Below are 17,553 nucleotides of genomic sequence, written 5' to 3'. Positions count from 1 at the left end.
GCGAGCATGAAAATTTACAGTCAAGCTGCCGTTCTTAGCCATATTTTTTCGCTTTGGAAATTGAAGGGAGGGGGGTGCACCGGGCGGAACTGCTGGCAATTACTGGCAGCAACATCAGGTTAATTGCATAACGATTAAATGCGAGCGAGCGAAGATAGCGAGCTTGAAAATTTTACATTTTACAGTCCAAAAACTGCCGTTCTTAGCTATATTATTTTTTCGCTTTGGAAATTAAGGGAGGGGTGGGGGTGCACCGAGCGGAACTGCTGGCAATTACTGGCAGCAACATCAGGTGACTTGCATGACGATTCAATGCGAGCGAGCGAAGATAGCGAGCTTGAAAATTTTGACATTTTATTCAGTAGAAAAACTGCCGTTTGTAGCTATATTTTTCGCTCTGGAAATTAAGGTGGGGGCGCGCCGGGCGCAACTGCAGACAATTGCTGGCAGTAACATCAGGGAAATTGCATAAAGAATAAATGCGAGCGAGCGAAGAGAGCGAGCTTGAAAATTTTACATTTTACAGTCCAAAAACTGCCGTTCTTAGCCATATTTTTCGCTTTGGAAATTAAGGGGGGGTGAAGCGCATGCCACCGGGCGCAACTGCTGGCAATTTGTGACAGCATCATCAGGTGAATTGCATGACGATTCACTGCGAGCGAGTGAAGAGAGCGAGTTTGAAAATTTTGACATTTTGCAGTAGAAAAACTGCCGTTTGTAGCTATATTTTTTCGCTTTTGAATTAAAGGACAAGTTCACCTTCATAAACATAAGGATTGAGAGAATGCAACAATATTAGTAGAACACATCCGTGAAAGTTTGAGGAAAATTGGACAATCGATGCCAAAGTTATGAATTTTTAAAATTTTTGTGTTGGAACCGCTGGATGAGGAGACTACTACAGCTTGTGAGTCATATGCATACAACAGTATAAAGAAAATATAAAGAAAATTCAACATATTTTCACTTTTTTCGCATAATAAAAGAGCACTTGACTTGTCTCTTTCTAAAGGCAGGGGGAATAATATTACCCATAACATTTGTCGGTAACGAGTCGGGGGAATGTGTACTTTTTTCATAAGATGAAATTTTGTGAAATTCTCTTTATATTTTCCTTATATTGTTGTACGCATGTGACATCTAAGTTTTTCACACACTGCAGTAGTCTTCTCATCCAGCGGTTACTGCACAAAAACTTCAAAAATTCATAACTTTTGAACGGATTGTCCGATTTTCCTCAAACTTTCAGTGATGTGTTCTACTAAAATTGCTACATTCTCTCAATCCTTATGTTTATGAAGGTGAACTTGTCCTTTAAGGGGGGCGCACCGGGCGCAACTTCAGACAATTACTGGCAGTAACATCAGGGGAACTGCATAAAGATTAAACATGTTAAATGCGAGCGAGCTTGAAAATTGTGACATTTTACAGTCAAAAAACTGCCGTTTGAAACTATATCTTTTTTGCTTTCGAAATTAAGGGGGGCGCACCGGGCGCAACTGCTGGCAATTACTGGCAGCAATATCAGGAGAATTTAAATGCGAGCGAGGGGAGCGAGCGAGCTTGAAAATTGTGACATCTTACAGTCCCAAAACTGCCGTTTGTAGCTATATTTTTTGCCGTAAGGGGGGGGGGGCGCACCGGGTGGAACTGCCGGCAATTACTGGCAGCAACTTCAGGAGAATGGCATTACGACTAAATGCCAGCGAGCGAGCTTGAAAATTTTGACATTTTACAGTCCAAAAACTGCCGTTTGTAGCTATACTTTTTCGCTTTGGAAATTAAGAGGGGGCGGGGGGGGGGGGGGACACCCGGTGCGCCCCTCCCCCTGGATCCGCCACTGGTATTCAAGGGTGTCGGTTTATGTTCATGACTGTGGGAGAGGTATAATGACTAGCGAGGTGGCGTCGAAGTGACCAAGCATGGGAAGGATGTCCAAAATCTATCTATATAGTCAACACTGTATAGAATACACTTGTACTAGTAGATATGTATAAAATCAGTGCTGCCAGAACCAGGGGTGCGAATTGCTATTGCCCACGATTTGTTCTTTTTTTTTTGTCCCCGATGCAAAATTTCGAAAAATAAATGAATAGATAAAAAAAAATAATCATCATTTAGGGTCCGGCGTTGTGGTCGCTCGCAGACTGATTTTTTTTTTTTTTTTTTTTAACGGTCTGAAGGGGGGTGCGTTCGCACCCAACGCACCCCCCCTGGTGACGCCCATGACGTTAATGTGATTATATTATCTCGCTTCATTCTTCAGCAAACGTCGTTGAAGTTCTTGTTACATACCTTTACCTACCTATACTCCTTCAATATTATACCATAGCAACAAACAAGGGAGTACTCCAATGGACATGCACATTTATTTATGTATTGCAGTAGTGACACTTTTCGCCCTACCAGACTTGCACACACGTACATTCTTGCAAAAACTCAACGGTGTATCATAGCGAGTTCATTAACCACGTACGTTGCGACACGGATTGTCGCCCCTACACGGATAGTCGCCTCCTGCTCGTGGCGACAATCCGTGACGGGCGTTGGCGGCACGGATTGTCGCCCGCCCTCGAAGCACATTTTGCTGGGTAATATCGTTCTGGACATAATCACTGAAATACTAACACATAACTTACATGGCTACATCCATGCAAACATGCCATGTAAAAAGTCATGGTGAGGTTTCAAGGAAGTGTGTATGTGCGCGTGCACATGATAATTTAGTGTCCGTTTGTGCGTGTGTGTGTGTGTGTGTGTGTGTGATGGAAGAATGTGTTTATTATGTCAGTTTTTTGCGTATGTATTTTTTAGCTGCGCGTGGGGAGGAATACCTAGTAAGCTGTTGCTGGCATAAACGTTGATATTGATTTTATCAGCAGCTTTGAATTTGATGAGTTTGTGTGGCAGATTTGTATATGAATTCGGAGTGGAGCTTGCGTGCGGGCGGATGCTGCTTTTCTGCATACGGTCCATTATGTCTTATTTATCAACATTGGGAAATCGTTTCATCAGGAAGGAATGTGGTATCGGTTCGGGTGTGCGTCGGTATGTGGGAAGGGGGTTACATTTCGTTATTGCAAAAGTTTGTTATTCTGAAGGCTCATTCGTCGAAGGCTCATTCGTCCGAAGGCTCATTATTCCGAAGGTTCGTTATTCCGAATTTCATTTTTGGATCAACGAACCTCTAGGTATAGGGAATTGTGTGTTTCGGATAAATGAAGCCTCGGAAAAAAACGAAACTTCGGAATAAAGAAACTTCGTGTGTGTGTGTGTGTGTGTGTATATATATGTATTTGGGTTGGTGAATGTAGGTGTGGGATGATTTAGGTTTTGTTTAATCAGGGGTTGGTGGGTTGGGGATTGGATTTGAAGAAGGATAGTTATAAATGGTATGACAGATGTTGGTAGGATTTAATATTTAGGATAGATGTAGGCCCTAGATTTGTTTCGGTTGGGGAGGGGAGGGGGTGGTCGGTTTTTTTATGACTGATTTAATTCTAGATTTGTGTAATGTATTTGTGTTTTTTATGTATATGCCCTTGTAAGTAAGAAGGTGTTACATGATCCAAGCCAATATATTCAAGGAATATAGGTTTGGTAGGGCCCTACATGTCAAAACTTTCTCGTGAAGAAATTATTAGTAGGGTTGGTCTATAATCGAGTTATCTATGTTGAACTGAGATTATTTGTGGTATAAATTGATAAATGGATTTGTTTGTGTTTCGAATTGTCGTTTGTAACTTTTTTTGTTCATGTTACACCCAGAATGGGTCGATTTATGAATGATTTGAATGAAATCAATAAATATCAAGGAAAAAAAGTGTTGAGTAGGTTTATTTGCATTATGAGGATTTGTTTGAGTGTTTGTTGGCGTTTGTTTGTATTACGTATGTATTAGCGGTGTGCAATGGCAGTTCGTTTGTGCTAAATTCAACTAACGATTGACAAATTTTCTACAGCGTGTGGAAATTATTCACTCCTGCATAAAACATGCAAAACCTATTCTGGGACAAAGAATAGTGGTATGGACGTTCTAGTTTATAAGACTGATGGAAGAAAATGACTGTAGTGAAAAATAAATAAAAACAAATAACATTTGGGGAGGGTACCTCCCTCGTGTGTATTTTCTCTCGGTCTCTCTCTCGCCTAGCCCGCCTCACCGCTGATATTGGTTGACACACCCATACTATTTTTAGATCAACGCTGGTGTGAATTCTTTAAACACGTGCTCATACACTCTGAAGGCGTTTGTATTGCCACAGTAGCGCCACTATATTCCACATATACACACGTAAGCATACAGGCACACGTATACACACAGACAAACAAACCAAGATTCTACCACTATACAACCACCACACATGCACAGTTTCTACATATTGTATTATTATACTCCAAACACACACACATACACACACACACACACACACACACACAACAAATCATACACATCACATATCAAGCAGCTCACAATACACACACACACACACACGCGCGCGCGCACACACACACACACACACACACACACACATATACGCATAACTTACCAGTCATACCCATCCCACCAAAGCTTAAAGGTACTTGCCCACATTTGTAAACCTGCAGCAATTGGTCTCATAGTTAGCATGGAGTTTGGGTATGATTGCAGTAATACCTGTGCAAAATTTCGTTCCAATTAGTCCATTACTTTCATAAAAATAAATGAAAATGCACCGCATGCATGCGTATAACGCTCGCTAGCTCCGGTCCACGTACGTACTACTTGCATGCGATACATGTGTAAGTTACATGTACGCACTAGTAGCTAGCCCCGGAGACCGCGCCGCAAGGCGCGGTCCTGGCGGCTACCTCGCAGCTGAGCGGGAGCAAAAATCACTGCCACATTCACGGCGACTTCACGAATAAAGCACGGCTAAATTTCTATCATAAACACAGTGACAATTAATGCATTACCTTTTCGACTTGGTTTTTCTCACCCATTTATCTAGAAACTGCAAAATTTTCTACATTTTTTTAGGAGTGATAAGCGGCCTGCCCTAGTGTAACAGTGGAGAGACTTGCTGCTATATCCATTAGTACGCATTACGCATGCTCTCAATGCACTGCACTGCATGCATGCTGTGCGCCTGTGCAAGTGATTGTGAGTTTCAGTGAGCATCGGTGAGCTGAAGATATTCGCGTTATAAGACAGCATTTTCTGCATCATAAGCAATGAAATGCATCAAACAGTCGCCGAAATTAATCATTTAGGTTTAAGCGACCCATGTAAGTATTCCTAGTAGTTTTTGTTGAAAAATTAAGGAAATATAGCGCCGAAACGGCACCCGTTTTGTACAACTCCTCGATCTGAATGCGAAAACGGCACAGCCCCAACGCTGCACGTTGGGGCTGGTCGCAGGTAGTACGTAGCTAGCCCGCGCTCGTAATTCGATTTTGGGTCGGGTTGACCCGGTTTGAAAATTGATTTTAAAACGATGATTTTCTCTCTTTTATCGAATGGTATAGACAAAGAGCAACAGGTGAGGTATGTTACTGTTATAACTTGTACTTGAAGTCATATTGGACCTGTTTTATGCAGTTTTGATTTTCGTGGGTTTGCAAATGTGGGCTAGTACCTTTAACACCGGAGGAACCACCCCGAGCCCGGGGCGGCAATCCGTGACGGGGCGACAATCCGTGTCGCAACAAATTTTTTTTTGCCAATACGGATTGTCGCCTTCGAGGTCAAAAACTGGGAACTGCACAAGCGTCACGGATTGTCGCCCCGAGCAGGAGGCGACAATCCGTGTAGGGGCGACAATCCGTGTCGCAACACACATACGTTAACGCTATCCTAGACGCTCAGATGAAGGATAATGGATTTTTCATCACACAATTTATCGTCCTTTCGTTTGGGATACTTGTGCAGTATAGAAATTATCATTCCGTTCTTGTTTTGTTTTATGTTATTCGCTTAGACATTTGAATGCACATTCCTATATAGAAAGAGTATAATATAACTTGCACGTTTCGTTGCAATATCTTTCAGTCTTTGGTAAATAAAATCTGTAGTGCATGGAAACATTCAAGTTATGCTCGGTATATGATAGGGGAAAACACATTCCACTGTCACTTGTGAATCATAAATTTAATACGTCAGTATTTTAGCAATCATGATTAACCGACTGATGATGTCACTGGCAGAATCTTGATTTCTATTTTGTTTTAGGGGGCGGCCTTATCAAAGTAATCTGAAGAAAAAAAAAGTAGAAATGACTATAGAATATGTAGCACTTATGTAGATATTCATTTTGGCCATCAAATAATTGATGTTGAGGATATGAATCAACAGATATCAGTATGTATTGGCATTACAGTACATAGTTCCTTTAAGTTGGCGAGATCGTTATTAAGTTTCTCCCCTCTTTTTTGCGACTATCGTAAATAATATCGCTATCATACTAGACTTGCGCCGAGTTGTTTTTATTGCGACTGATTAACAAATCGCCCTTCAATGACGGGGAATGTAAACATCTATTAATCAGTGTTTGGGTATTGCCACGATTTAAGAAAAAATCAAAGCAGTTTGTCGATTAGTTGCAATAATATAAAAAGAATCGACAGACGAATGATGATACTGATATGTTGCAGCTCAGTTTCGTATGCATCAATCATTGCTGCAATAAATCATAGCACATGAGTAAAAGATAGTACATGACATGAATTACTGTTTCACTTTCTGCCCAAATTAAAAGATGTAAGTGGGTAACCAATCGTGGTAATAGGACGATGAACAATGAGGCGTTATGATCCGTTCATCGCCTCATACTGTCATCATTGTATACTAATAACCATCTACCACATCCTAACATCGCATTAGATTGCACTACTTCCTCACAGAAGTACTATCGAAAGAAAATTAGTTTCGGGCGGTGAGTTGGCTCAGTCGGTAGCGCGTCTGCCTCACGAACCTAAGGGCCCGGGTTCGAACCCGAGTCTGGACTGAGCAATGTTGTGTGTAAGCATACCGTCCCCTCTAACAAGAGGCAAAACACTCTGCCCCTCGGATAGGACATAAAATGGAGGTCCCGTGTTTGAGAGAGTAACAACTCATGCACGTAAATGACCCCGCTTCATTCATTCATCGCAAAGAGCAGGGTGTTTAACCAGGTGAAGTGGTCTCACCTCACATCCAACTGGACCCTATGGAAGACCAGCTTAATGTAGCTGAATATGGGTTATCCAGCCATCTTCTCAGGTGGAAATGAACAAACAAACAAGCAACAACAGCAAACAAACAAACAAACAAACAAACATTTAGACATTTCAAACTAAGGACTCATAATCTCTTAGACCAATGTAAACTCAAATGTTCTAAGAGATATCTGCAGTGACTGTCTTCTAAATGTTATGACCATGATGACTTTTAATCCGTATTTCCTTTTTACAAAATCTTAAGAGTGACACGTTTGTTCCATCCGGTTTCGTACAGAAATCAATTCTTTCCCGGTCTTTGACATTGTTTGATGACATTGATTGAGGAATGATGCTACTTGTTCATAATCCGCCCTCCCCTAATCATAATGGAGCAACTTTTTTGACGAAAAGCATTTGAACAAAATAGTTCAACAACCTGTGTTTCTACACTCATTAGAATAAGCTCTGTACTCTAAAAAAAATCGAGTGAAAAAAAAAATCACTTTTGAAGGAATGAATAACAAAAAAGAGTGAATTTAAAGTGAAATTGGAGTAAATTTTGAGTGAAAATGTTCATTTTCACTCATTTTGTAGTGACTTCAGGGATCACTCGAAGATTTAATGAACATTTTGTCTGCCAAGAAAGTTTCCTTTTCGAAAGTTAATAAGTTTAGAAACACTCCTTCCAAATTATCCTGTTCAAATCCTTTGTGAGAAAATGTGCCACTTCCAAATGGGTTTACTTTTTTGTTGTTTTAAAGCGGAGGTTGAAAAAAAAGTTTTTATTTTTCTTTATTTTTCTTTATTATCAATTCGTCATTTGCAAGACAATACCAGTGATAACAGATAGGCAGACAAAACAAGCAAAATACAAGGATGTCAGGCTTACCCTAGTGCGCTTCCCTATAAAGTTGCCGGGTTGGAAAAGACGTAGGGAAAACGATGAAGATAATCGTCTATAAGGGATCTTTAGATAATGTATGATTATCAGGAAAAATCTTTGATAATAATGAATATTAATTCAATTCTTCTAAATGCAGGTACATAGCTTTGAACGACAGAAACTACTTATTTTCCCCAGCAGTGACTTAATTTCAAGCACTGTCATTGATTGTCTCAGATAGTTGATTTATAGCCAGCATTCGAACATCACTTTTGTGTAGATATCGCTTGGCTGTTGTTGCTCCTTACCGTCTGCAGAAGTTGCTGTTGGGACATTAACTTCAATGCTATCAATGGCAATTCGTCCTGTTTCGCTCGTCCAAGACGCTGTGAAAATGATCTGTAACGTTATACGAGGCAATTCAACGTTCATGGCAAAGCAAAGCAATGCATGTTCATGATTAAGACGATTCTTGTTCAGTTTTTCTTTTACTCCTATAGCCCTATATGTATACGAATTATACACACTACTTGAGTACGGTACATTAAAAACGATACGCAAACGTTAGATTTGAGATAATGTAGCCGAAGGTAATTTCCCTGGATATTTATCAATTTGAAAGTTTACCATTTCATCGCCTTACTGTCTAGTATTTCAATACACGACGAAATTTATAAACGTACTGACGATAGCAATGACATAAGCCTTGGCACAATACCGATTTCTTTTCCTTAAGATAACACAAATTTTACCAGACTTGTAACATCTTCCCATGCCATAATCCTACGTCTTGATGACGAAAAAACTGCAATTCTAATCCCGGCAGCTGTGACATCACACGTTTAGGTTTATCTTACGAGAAAGTAGCACCAATCAAAAAGAACAAAATGCAGTGATACAAGTTTCATTAACACTGGCCTTTTTTTTTATTGTTTTCACGATACGGAAGCTATTCCATTAGTTTGAACTTTGAAATATTATTATTATTATTATTGTTATTGTTATCATTATCATTATTATTATTATTATTATCATTATTATTATTATCATTATTATCATATTTTTTCGAGCCTCCCGCAGCTGCTACTTGCAACTATTTTGATCTGCAAAATGTTTGCTGCGTTCTTAGGATTATATGAAGCATAACGCAATGAAATAGCATCGAATATGCAGTAAAATGCACAGCAAGCTGCCACTGTTATACAATGATTCAAATTGAATCAATGGATGTCGCTGTAGGGATATTAAAAGATGATATCCAAACTAGGACTTGGGCATTTCTTATATTCAAATATCAATTATCGATCTGCAAATCGCGTCTTACCTCGGGATAAGGCCATTCGTGACCATAGCAACATATTGTTACGTCACTCGATCGGATCCAGCCTTTTCCGACGTTGGAAATGTGACGAAGAGTTTGTCCGCAGACGGAAACGTTCAATTGGCCTTGACGCGACCCGAACATTTTGTAGGAGAACGAGAGAAGCGCTGTTGTTGTGGTCGTGTCAAAGTGAGGTAAAGCAAACTCGGAATTCCCATTTGCAGACCAAGTAAGGAAGAATCCGCCTTCGATGAAAAGAAAGACAAACATAATAAATTGTAGTAAAATTAATGAGCTGAAAATTGTCTTTTAATCACAAGAATTGCAACGAAAGCGTACATCACCACAAAGATAGGTCAATTTGATTGAGTAGTAGTCGCAAGGCTGTATTGTTGAAGGTGTACAAAGGGTGTACAGGAATAACAACATAACGTCAGTATAATCATGTTTGGTAGGTAGTTAATCCTTATGAAATGTGCCCATTCATATTAAATGTGTGTGTGTGTTTGTTGGTTTTTTTTTTTCAGGTCCGAACCTCAAATAAGACAGGCTGAAAAAAAAAAAAACTAATACGCATTTTTATACATGTATATTTGAAGAGTTTGAAGGCAGTAACAGATAACCTTCATTTTCAAAGTTTTACACTTTAGGTCATCATCAAATACTGTGTGGAGCGAAATTCAACCATTGCTCTGATGCCATACTCGTTACATATATATTATCAAGAAATGCTTATCAAGACATAATTAATATGATCAGATTAGTATATATATATACACACATATGTGATATATTTGTCTTGTTTTATTTTATCAACAGCTTCAATCTCAAATACCTTCAGTCTATAAGTAAGGACTTTTAACTATAATGGGCTGCACTTTAGTTCCCTATACTTTTGATAATTTTTGTAACGATTCATTCTTTTTTTTTAATTTATGAGCATTTTTCAAAAAGATATATATTAATACGTAAAACAATACGTATATGTTAAAATGCATTAAATCATAAAACATGATAATAAAAACAAGATACCGTGGTTAACGTCAATTATGAAAAGTGACAATAACATAAGCAAGACTAATCGTAGTTAAAAAGTGTGTCTGCTACAAGAAACAAAACACAATGTACTCCCATTTAATGTTCAGCATTGCTCATCCATCTACACCGTCCAAAAAAAATGATGAAAAGAGTTTATTTGACTTGATTTGTGCGGGAAGAAATTTGCTATGTTTCTGTCACCCTAATGACTGATTGATTGATTGATTAATTTATTGATTGATTGATTGTTGGTTTATTTAAAAATGCAAAACAGCAGCCCAAAGGTTGAGTTAAAATGTATTAAATCATAAAACTTGATTAGAAAAACAAAATACCATGATTATGCAAAACGTCAAATTATAATAAGTGACAATAACATAAGCAAGACTAATCGTAGTTAAAAAGTGTGTCTGCTACAAGAAACATAACTCCAATTTTAATGTTCAGCATTGCTCATCCATCTACACCGTCAAAAAAGATGAAAAGAGTTTATTTGACTTGATTTGTGGGGGAAAAATTCGCGCGTCTGTGTGTAATCAATAAATGTACATGGGTTTCTTATCTTCATTTTTTATCATATTTCCTCTGCCTCTATTGACTGTATGTTGACATCCAATCTTCCTTCCGTTTCAACCATGATATTCTGACTCTGTGTATTATTTTATTCACTTTCTACTTGCATATGATTTCATTTTTTGATTTGTGTAATTCATGTATATATTTCTATGATGAATGAATATGTTTATGAAGAGAAAGACATGCCCAGAGGATGTGAAAATATCATTACTAAATTGAAGCAATACAACGATAAGAGCATACTTTTGGAAAAAATCAAGCCACGCGAGAATTCCGCAAAAAAAAAAAAAAATCCCTTGGATAATATACAAGGAATATAAAATTCCGTCAAGACCGTGATAAGCTATATAAATCATACCGTGTGCTAACCAAAGGCATTTAATTGATATAAGCATGACACGTATAAGCAATATCGAAATAAGCTCACTAAAGCAACTCGTAAATGAGATAATGTATCATACAAAAAAGCCTGCAGAAACAAAGGTCGATATGAATTAAACATGGAAAGGAACAAGGTAACTGTTGAAGTATCTCGTAATAAATAAAGTGATCATGATAACAAATAAAAATACCTCGAGAAATTGCAAATGCAATTACCTCATTTATTTTCCTGTAATGCACATGATTTAGTTTCAAATATATATTTTGACAATCTACTTATTTCTAAATTGTTATCACGTTCATTAATGTTCTATATTTCTATGCTCCAACACGATGCAAATTATCAATCATTTTAACCTCTTCAACCCAAGACTTCAACTGAATACAATGCATTTCGTGTAATTTTACTCAAACAGCCTATTCAAATGAATCCTCTTTCAAATATTTATTCAACTTACTTTTATCGTTTGGAATAGGTCCGAATTTGCTGAAGACTGCAAAAAAGATACCAATATAATCACATGGAAAATGCAGGTAACAAATGATCATCCTGTCTCATTATTACCCCTTATTTCAAAAGTTTAAGAGAAAATGTATATAAAAGAATGATTTTATCTTAGACAGTTAAAAACACCCCTAATTACCTCAATCATAATTACCTCAATCATACGTACTGAGCAATCAAAGTTGAAAATATATCAGTTACAAGAATACTTTGGCGAAAATCATACGTATAGAAAAGAAAAATACTATACTAATCAGTCACAATTTTACAGGCATGATATGCAAAATACATGGAAAGTTTTAAAGCAAGACATGAATATATCAAATGTTAAGTCAAATATTACAAAAATTAGATTCGATGGCGAAATTTTTGAAGATCCTCATCAAATTTGTTATATTTTGATTAATCATTTTTCCTCAATTGGGGAAAGCCTGACAAGTAATATTCCTCCCTCACAAAACATTTTTTCCGAATTGTTGGGTCTGCCAAATTCTAGTTCAATATTTTTTTAATCCAACATACACTCAGGAGATAATTAACATTGTCTCTGATTTTAGTTCCAAAAAAGTGCTGGACACGATGACATCAGCAATTTTCTTTTAAAGGGGGTAATATCGTCAATTGCGGATCCTTTAGCTCATATATTTGATTTATCCTTTTTTAACGGCACCTTCCCGAAAGTATGAAAACAGCAAAAGTCATCCCTTTGTTTAAAAAAAGGCGACAAATTAGACGTAAATAATTACCGACCGATGTCTTTGTTAAGTGCATTGTCAAAAATTCTTGAAAATTTGTTTATAAAAGAACTATCATTTTTTTTTATATTCAATAATATATTTTCGAATTCTCAGTTTGGATTTAGGGAGAAACATAGCACTACACATGCATTATTGAGTTTTATAGAAAAAGTGGCACATGCTATCGATAAATCTTCTCATCTGATAGGTTTGTTCCTGGACTTCTCCAAGGCCTTCGACACCATCAATCATGATGTTTTACTTAACAAATTACATTATCATGGAGTGCGCGGGAAGGCCTTGGAGTGGTTCAGGAGCTACCTCATGAACAGGAAACAAAATGTCTCTCTAAATGGTTGTAATTCACAAATATTAGATATCAAATGTGGGGTGCCACAGGGAAGTTTATTGGGTCTACTGTTGCTTAATGTTTACATAAATGATTTTTGTAGATCATCAGATGTTCTTTCTTTTATTCTCTTTGCAGATGACTCAAATTTCTTTTTTTCATACAGTAATCTTCTTACCCTTGTCAATACAATAAATTCAGAATTAGAAAATGTTGCCCAGTGGATAAAAGCAAATAAGCTATCTCTTAATCTTCAAAAAACAAAATTTATGCTCTTTAGTAATTCTACTGAGGCATTACCTGTTGATATTGTTTTAGATGGTACTCCACTTGAAAATGTTTCCCATGTAAAAATTTCTTGGAATAACAGCTGACAATAAGCTTTCATGTCATATTGACAGTATATGTAAAATTATTTCACGTAATATTGGTAGGTCCTATAATTAATAAGCTTAAGTTCTGTTTTCCTTTGTCGTCTCTGCTTGTACTATCGATATTCATCCTTAATACTGCCATATTCAAATTACGGTATTCTCGCGTGGGGAAATACATATAAAACATTTTTAGATAAATTACTTTTATTGCAAAAGAAATCAATCCGTGTCATATGTCATACTGCATTTTTGTCCCATACTGACCTACTATTTTATGAGCATAAAATATTGAAAATTGATGATTGTGTTTTGTTTAATCTAGGACAATTTATGTATAATTATAACAAAAATAATCTTCCAAATATATTTGAAACAATGTTTCAAAGAAATCAATCCGTTCACAATCATCCAACACGGCGATCAAATAACTTCCATTTGCCATTTCTGAGAACTTTGTTGGCTCAAAACACATTCATCTACGATGGGCGAAATTATTGGAATTCACTTCACAACAATATTACAACAGCTCAATCTCTGAACTCTTCAAGAATAAATCAAAATCATTTTTATTGAAATCATACAACATCCAACCGAGTTAGTTTCCCTTTATCATATCAGTCAAGTCATCATTCTTTTTTACATAAGTCCTCCTTCTAATTATATTCCTGTCTGTGTTCTAAATATAACGATGTGTCTATTCTCTCTCTCCTGCATTCTTACCAACATAGTTACGTATAAAAAAATAATTTGCATTATATTCAATCCAGCTTGTATTTCACCTCTTATTTTACATTATGGAATCCAGATTGCTTGCGTCCACGATGGCACGTGCTGTAGTTTTCCCCCTTTTTTCCCCCTTTTTTTCTCTTTTTTTCTCTCTTTTTTTCTCCTTTCCTTTCTTTTTCCCTTCCAATCATCTTGATGTCAGTTGACATCGGTTCGTTTATTTTGTTTTATATTGCTATCTTGTGTATTTTCTGAGGGTCCCATATCGTACAAGCTCTGCTTCTTAGTGGGACCCTCCATTCCATGCTCATCCTTAATTGACTTGTATTATACGCTTTATGTATATATCAACAAAGATGTAATTGCATCTACTTCTCATTTTCATATGTACCTTGTCAAATTACGTTCTGCAAGTATTACAAATATCCTGTACATATGCAATGTATATAATGTTTTTGTTTATTTGATGGAAGTGAAATTAAAGTTGAATCTTGAATCTTGCATACAACAAACATACATCGATATCCGACTCTTACCTGCAATAACATTCACTTGAATAATCAAATGCTGTACAGTTGTCTTACAAATAGATAATACTCTATAACACGGCCGGCACCACGTTTTTTTTTTTTTTTTTTAAGTTGTTTCATCAGCTGACAAGCAACAAAAAAAAAACAGCAACAAAAACAAAACAAAAACAAAAAAGCAAAGAAACAAAACAAAAACAAAAGGCATTCAACGCCATTTTCTGGTAGCCACGTCCGGGGTCCAAAAAGTGTGTGTGTGTGGGGGGGGGGGGGGGAAGGGCAAGTGATTAGACCCTATATATTCCTATGTTTAATGCAAAAAAAAAAAAAAAACAGTAGGGGCCCGAACCCCCTCCCCCTCCCAGATTGAGCCGGCGCTGCTGCTGAGCTATGGATCTGACGTATTTTGGCACAATCTCATCTGAAGCAAGTCACTTTACTTCAAAGCTTTTTAAAAGAAAATTACAGTTAGTGATGACAGATAATTATTGTGTTTTATTTCAATGAATAATCAGATAAATAAGAGCTGTCATCTTATCAAGCATCATTAAGTATTTTTATTCTTGTGACTGCCCAATTTACTGCAAATTGATTAATTAACTTTGCTGGCAAAGGTATATTTTTCCTCAAAAAAAAATGTTTTCATAAATCTCTGGGTCATTATAATATTTTGTTTGTTCATTGTATTCTTTAATAGAAAAATAAGGTTGCAAAAATTGATTTACATTGGAATGAATCGTACAGATTTGCTTGTGATTGGTCTCTGCTATTCGTCTAACTCTTACCGTTTTTCTTCCACGAGGTATCAAGCCAGTACTGAGTACGATGGGTGTGACCGCTTATCACCTTCCAGGCGCTGCTCGGAGAGATTTTTACCACCACAGTCGCTGAGACCTTGTCCTGTCCAGTGATTAAGCTGACCAAAATCACATGAGAACAAAGCTCGAAAAGGAAGAGAAAGGAAAGAAAGAAACAGAGATCCAACGCAACGAAGTAAACAAATTCGAACAGAAAAAAAACCCACTCAATTTGTATAAGAAACTTGTTATCTGATTAATAAGGAAAGAATTTGGTAACGACAGCACTGGGAGGCTTTAGAAGAAACTACAATTGAAAAATTGAAATGTCCTCTCTCTCTCTCTCTCTCTCATCTCTCTTCATTTTTGGGGAAAATTGTAAGGGGGAAATGAGGAAGAGAAGGAAACAGAAAGAGAGGTGCTCTGCGGAATAGAATGCCCCTTTACGGAAAGACAATAAGAATGACAAAAAGAATATTTGATACCTGTTTGAGCTACAGCTGCGTGGTAACACGTCAACCGCACCAAGAAAAAAGAGGGCCACGTTTGATAACTCCATGTTATAAATGACTCTGTCAGGTGGTTGTGTTTGATCAAATCATTAACAGAAGAAAATGTCTCCCAAAAGTTATCGTGACAGAAAACTCAAATCACCACAGGCTTCAACTCTTGGCTTCGCTTAATGTGGTAATCAAAGACAGACTAAACCTTTTGATTGTTCAATGGGACGGAATGGGAGGTCTCTATTACCTGTCTTTGTCTTTTCACAAAGCCGTTGGGATGTGTGTTGGAAGATCGATCTTACGATGAGCGAAAGCGAAATTAAATTCTTCCTGTCTTCAAGTAGGCCCTACATGACAATGCATTTTATGCTGACCTCGATTCTTGGCCATGCGCCAACATCCGAAGAAAATACTTGTGTTGAAGTACTAGGAATTACAAAAAAAAAAAATTCCCACTTTTGATCCTTAATAGTTCGAAAACCATATATCAGATGACACTGTCATTGATATGAGTTACAGCTGAATACTGTACAATTTAGTTTGAGGTGATTTGAATAGTAAAGCATGTATTAGTTTTATTAAATCCATTATCAATCTTAAAATTAGGTTCCATATATATATATATATAATATATATATATATACCTGAATTATTCTATTATTCTTATCTTTTGTGGTGACGTCTAATCGTCAACAAAAATGCACATGAATACACGTTCCACATAAAATCATTGTGAACTATTCAAACAACGTGCTCACAAACATGCTCTTTCCCCTCCCCCTACGCCCTCATTTATTATCCAAAGTACTTTCAAGAGGCAGAAAAAAAAAACAACAACAACAAAACTGGTCAGTGGTGTCATTGTCAACTTCTCCTGAAACTTTTATCATAATTAATTGTTTGAGTTATTTTGCAAACAGACATAGCCAACTAAGCCAAAGAAGCCAACGCCGACAAACGCATAACTTCCTTGGCGGAGGTGATAATGTTCACGATAATTTGTAGACCCTTTAAAAAGTTATCTGTATACACACTCAAGACTGCCGAATGTATATTGTACGTAAACTTTAGACAATTGTGATGCAAATTTCTGCTTACAGTTTCTGTGACCAGTCTTTTAAGTTTTGAAAGCTTCTTTGCGTTTGGTAATGTTGCTCTCTTTTTTTTTCTTTTTTGTTCACGTGGCTCATTTAATAATCCCAGATAGGGATATAGGGGAGATAATAATTATGATAATTCATAATTAAATAACACAATTTAAGTTAATCCCACAGGGTTTCCCCAACAACCCACCCCCTTGAAATAAATCAATTAAGTTGGAATTATCATTTTAATCTAATCTTAAAAGATCTAATATTATACTGTTATGAAATGAGTTCAAATACTTTGGTCCATTTGAAGGTGTTCTGAGCCAGTAAAGTTCTCAAAAATGGTAAATTGAAGTCAATCCATCTCCTTGTCGGATAATTTTGAATAGATTGATTTCTTCTAAACTTTTGTTTCAAATATATTTGGAAGATATAATCATACATGAATTATCCTAAATTGAACAAATACAGATCTTTAATTTTTCAACATTTTGTATTAAAAAAATAAAGGGTCAGTATGAGACAAAAATGCAGTACGACATATGACACAGAGTGACTTCTTTGTAACA

At 36.8% G+C, this 17,553-nt stretch overlaps 1 long non-coding RNA gene across 1 annotated transcript; it reads right to left on the bottom strand.

Annotated features, from left to right (window-relative positions):
- Window positions 1–8,370: 8,370 nt before the first annotated feature.
- On the bottom strand, window positions 8,371–15,467 carry LOC139731097 (uncharacterized). Its single transcript, XR_011710952.1, has 3 exons — window positions 15,382–15,467; window positions 9,387–9,628; window positions 8,371–8,461 (listed from the first exon to the last, which is right to left on the bottom strand). It is a non-coding gene; the product is annotated as an uncharacterized lncRNA (long non-coding RNA).
- Between the last annotated feature and the right edge of the window lie 2,086 nt (window positions 15,468–17,553).

This window comes from Diadema antillarum, unplaced genomic scaffold, assembly GCF_040938485.1.
Source record: "Diadema antillarum isolate AM-2024a unplaced genomic scaffold, OU_Dant_1.0 seq00000357_RagTag, whole genome shotgun sequence".
NCBI classification, from domain to species: Eukaryota; Metazoa; Echinodermata; class Echinoidea; order Diadematoida; family Diadematidae; genus Diadema; species Diadema antillarum.
The sequence above is the reverse complement of the archived record's forward strand: the minus strand, read 5'-3'. Positions and strand labels throughout refer to the sequence as shown.